The sequence below is a fragment of the Panthera leo genome, chromosome C2 (genome assembly GCF_018350215.1).
Source record: "Panthera leo isolate Ple1 chromosome C2, P.leo_Ple1_pat1.1, whole genome shotgun sequence".
Classification (NCBI taxonomy): Eukaryota; Metazoa; Chordata; class Mammalia; order Carnivora; family Felidae; genus Panthera; species Panthera leo.
Window position 1 is genome coordinate 58,540,139 of NC_056687.1, and position 5,006 is coordinate 58,545,144.

Consider the following 5,006-nt stretch of genomic DNA (forward strand, 5'->3'; position numbering starts at 1 on the left):
GCCCCTATTTTTAATTTTTAAAGAAATCTCCATACTGTTTTCCACATTGGCTGTACCATTTTGCAACTCCACCAATAGCAAGCAAGGGTTTCAATTTCTACACATCCTCATCAACCTATGCTGTCTTTTGTTTCTTGTTTTATTAGTTTTGGTTTTTTTTTTTTGTTTCTTTCTAGTTATTAGCAAGTTGTTTTAATTGAAGTAAGTTAACATACAATATTATATATTAGTTTCAAGTGTACAACATAGTGATTTGATAATTATATATGTTACATATGCTCACCACAATAAATGTAGTTACTATCTGGCATGATACAAAGTTATTACCATATTATTTACCCTATTCCCTATGCTGTACTTTTCATCCCTGTGACTTAATTATTTTATAACTGGAAGTTTGTACTTCGTAATTCCCTTCATCTATTTTGTCCATTTCCCCACCTTCTTCCCCTCCGGTAACCACTAGTTTGTTCTCAGTATTTATGAGTCTTTCTGCTTTTTGTTGGTTCATTGGTTTGTTGGTTTGTTGATTTGTTTTGTTTTTTAGATTCCACATATAACGGCAATCATATGATATTTGTCTTTCTCTGTCTGACTTATTTCACGTGGCATAATACCCTCTAGGTCTATTCATGTTGTTGTGAATGGCAAGATTTCATTCTTTCCTGTGGCTGAAAAATGTATATATCTCACATCTTCTTTATCCATTCATTTAGTGGTGGATACTTAAGTTGATTCCATATCTTGGTTATTGTAAATAGTGCAGCAATAAACACAGGGGTGCATATATCTTTTTGAATTAGTGTTTCCATTCTCTTTGGGTAAATACCCAGAAGTGGAATTACTTAATCATACAGTATTTCTAATTTTTAATTTTTTGGGGAACCTCCATACTGTTTTCCACAGTGGCTGCATCAGTTTACATTCCTACCAACAGTGCATAAGGTTTCTCTTTTCTCCATATCCTCTCTGACACTCGTTTTATTTTTTGATACTAGCCATTCTGACAGGTGGAAGATGACATGTTAACAATATTAATTCACAAATATCCTAAATTTGGTCAGTAAATCTCCTTCATGGATAGCCCAGGTGCTTTCCAAGAGGCTGCTTCTGTGCTGGGTCTCAGACGGAGTGATATACTGTGCTGGCCCTTTGAGAGTCTCAATTTCTTATGGCTCTCTGGATCTCCCCAAATTAAGCCCCTCTGGTTTTCAAAAGCTCCTGGAGTTAAGCCCTGATGACTTTCAAGGCCAGATGTTGTGAGGTTTTATGTTCCCTTTCCTGTTCAGGTCCCCAGAGCCAGTGGTGCCTGATGTGGGTCTTGGTCCCCTTGCTCCTCAGGGAGGACCTCCGCACCTGTGATATCCCTTCTGCCTGTAGGTCACCATGTTGGAGGTTTGGTTCCTGGCTGCATCTCTGCCCTTCCTACCCTTCTCACTGGGACTTCTATTTATGTCTTCAGCTGTGAAAAATCCGTTCACCAGGCCCAAGTTTTTTTCAGAGAGAGCTGTATTACATGTACTTGTTGCCTTGGTGAGCTCATGGGAGGAGGTGAACTCAAAATCCTTCTATGCTGCCATTTTCCCCACTTTCCTGTCTCATTATCTTGATAACAGCCATCCTGGCATGTGTCAAATAATATCTCACTGAGGTACTGATTTGCATTTCCCTGACAATTAACGACATTGAGCACTTCTTCACATGCCTGTTGGCCATTTATATCTTCTTTGAGAAATATCTGTGCAGATTTCAAATCCTTAGTCTATTTTTTTTTCAGCTGGGTTATTGGGGTTTTTTTGCTATTGAGTTGCAGTTCTTTATGTGCTTTGGAGATTAACCTCTTATCAGTCACATGGTTTGAAACTATTTTTTTACCAGAGGTCAGGTTGTCTTTTATCACTAGCACTGATTAATTTAAAAACACACCTGGAAGCATGCCCTAAATAAAATGAAAACTCGTTTTAGCAACTCATTAGGCCAGATGATGTGACTGAAATTGAGAAATGGATACATTCCTAGAAACACAATAACCACCATGATGAAATCTTGAAGAAGTAGAAAAGTCTGAACAGACCTATATCTAGTATGGAGAGTAAATCAGAAATCAAAAACTTTCAACAGAGAAAAGGCCAGGACTATTTGGCTTCACTAGTGAATTCAACCAACACTTAAACAAGAGTTGGGGCGCCTGGGTGGCTCAGTCAGTTATGCATCCGACTTCAGCTCAGGTCACGATCTCACTGTTCCCGCTTCAGGCTCTGTGCTAACTCCTCAGAGCCTGCAGCCTGTTTTAGATTCTGTGTCTCCCTCTCTCTCTTGGCCCCTCCCCTGCTCGTGCTCTGTCTCTCTCTCTCAAAAATAAAGACAATATTAAAAAAAAAATTTAAACAAGAGTTAATGTCAATGCTTCTCAAACTCCTTTAAACAATTGAAGGGGAGGGAACACTTCCCAACTCATTTGTTGAAGCCAAGGGTACCTTGATACCAAAGCCAAAGACATCACAAGAAAACAAAAACAAAACAAAAACAAAAACAAAACTCTCAGCCAATATTCCTACAAATATAGATGCAAAAATCTTTAACAAAATACTAGCAAACTGAATCCAGCAGCATATTAAAAGGCACACACACCATGACCAAGTGGGATTTATCTCTGGGATGCAAGGATAATTCAACATCTGCAAATTAATTAATGTGATACACCATATTAACGCAATAAAGGATAAAAGTCACATGATCATCTCAATACATGTAAAAAAAGCATTTGAAAAAATTCAAGATACTTTCATGATGAAAATTTTGAACAAAGTAGGAATAGAAGGAAAGTATCTCAACATAATAAATGTCATATTTGAAAAAACCATAGCTAACAACACCCTCAACAGTGAAACACTGAAAGCTTGACCTCTATGATCAGGAACAAAGCATGAGTGCACACTCTTAACACTTGTATCTAACATAGTACTGGAAGTCTTAGCCAGAGGAATTAATCAGGAAGAAAAAAACAAAAAGCTTAGAAATCAGTAAGGAAGAGGTAAAACTGTACTTGTTTGCAGATGCCATGATCTTATATATACAAAATCCCAAAGACGCCATAAAAAACTTAGAATATATAAATGAATTCAGGAAAGTTACAATATAAAAAAACCAACATACAAAAATCAGTTGTGTTTCTACACTAACAATGAACTGTCTAAAAAGGAAATTAGGAAAAGCAATTCCATTTACAGTAACACCAAAAGAAATAAAATACTTAGGAATAAAACTAACAAAGGAGGTAAAAGACTTGTATACTGATAACTATAAAACATTAATGAGGGGTGTCTGGCTGGCTCACTCAGAAGACCATGCGACTCTTGATCTCATCGTGAGTTTGAGACCCACGTTGGGTGTAGAGATTACTAAAAATAAATTAATTAAAAAAACATTAATTAACAAAATTAGACAAGACACAGCAAATGGGACAATATCCCAAATTCATGTACTGGAAGCCTTAATATTGTTAAAGTGTCAGTTATTAAATTTTTTGTGACCAATTTGGCACTTTCAGAATTTTGCCCATTTTGTGTTTTCGAATTGATATGAATGTTCATAATATTGTCTTATTTTTTTCTATTTGTTATATCAATGCTAGTTCTCATTTTTCATTCTATATTGTTTCTTTTTTATTTTTAATTTTCTTAGCAATTTTTGCCACAGATTTGTTCAATTAATTTCTAGACGAAAGCCCTTTTTTTGTTCATTCAATTTTGTTCCTTCTAATTGATTTTTGTCTTTAGTTTTATCAGCAGGCTCCACTGTCAGAGCAGAGCCCAACACAGAACTCAATCCATGACCTTGGGATCATGACCTAAGCTGAAATCAAGAGTCAGATGCTCAACTGACACTGAGTCACCCAGGCACCCCTGTCCAAGAATTTTAAATGTCATATTTCCCTTTTTTTGCAAAATGTTAATTTTATGTAAGCACATTTCTTCTTTTCCAAAGAACTTTTAAAGCAATATTTATGCTTCATAATGGCAGGGATTTTTTTCCCCTCATTCACTCTTCTGTGTCCTAAGTTTCTATCTTTTGTGTTTTTAACCTAGTTGTATATGTTGCAGTTACTGATATATATAATAGGACATTTTTTCCATTTTATTTTTAAATTTATATTTTACTTTAGTGATAGTCTTTTTTTCTCCCATACTGTCTGTCATTGGGTTAAATATTCTTTTGTTACTTTGAGTTATATTTCATGCTTAGTCTTCTGATGTTCTTTCCTAACTTACTAAGGACAATACTTGTATTTATTTTATAATGTCAATTTCTTAAACATATACAACTTGCCATAATTCTCACCTACCTCCCATGATCTCCTTTCCTCCTTCCATGTAGGTTTGAATTATTCAATTATTTTATATAGGGATACAAGTTGGGGGAATTTGCTTTATGGGGGCAATTCATCAATTTTTATGAATTATTTATCCTTTCTATATATCTTTCTGTTTGTCTGGAAAAATCCAGTCATTATGTTATTATTTACAGCCCTCAGATTTACAGCCACATGGATGCTTAAGTAAAAGCTTTTTCCCAGCACCTTGTCAAAGGGTGGTCCTAGGAAAACATAAAGGCTTCAGAAGATGAACAGTTCATTGATTTCTCTCTCTCTCCCTAAGAGCCAAGAACTCTGGAATGTGTTAAAATAAGAAGACTCCTCATCATTAACTCAAGTGGAAAAAAAAAAATCACATCATGAAAGAAGAGATCATTACAGAATTGGTTGCTTGAATATATAATTTGATACTAGATACATTGATTGCTTGAATATATAATTTGATTCTGGATAAAAAAAATAAATGTACAATTGTTTTTTATTTTTTTTAGTGTTTATTTATTTTTTAGAGATAGAGTGGGGGAAGGGCAGACGGAGGGAGACACAAAATCCGAACCAGGCTCCAGGCTCTGAGCTGTCAGCACAGAGCCAGATGCGAGGCTTGAACCCATGAGGTGGAAGACCGTGACCT

At 35.6% G+C, this 5,006-nt stretch overlaps 1 protein-coding gene across 1 annotated transcript in view; it reads left to right on the plus strand.

The window, feature by feature from the left end:
* The window catches only part of LOC122229273 (OX-2 membrane glycoprotein-like), a 42,813-nt gene extending 38,047 nt beyond the window's left edge, over positions 1-4,766 (plus strand). Inside the window, exon 7 of the mRNA XM_042954349.1 lies at positions 4,659-4,766. The gene's annotated coding sequence lies outside the window, so the exon portion shown is untranslated. The remainder of the gene's footprint in view (positions 1-4,658) is intronic.
* Positions 4,767-5,006: the final 240 nt, after the last annotated feature.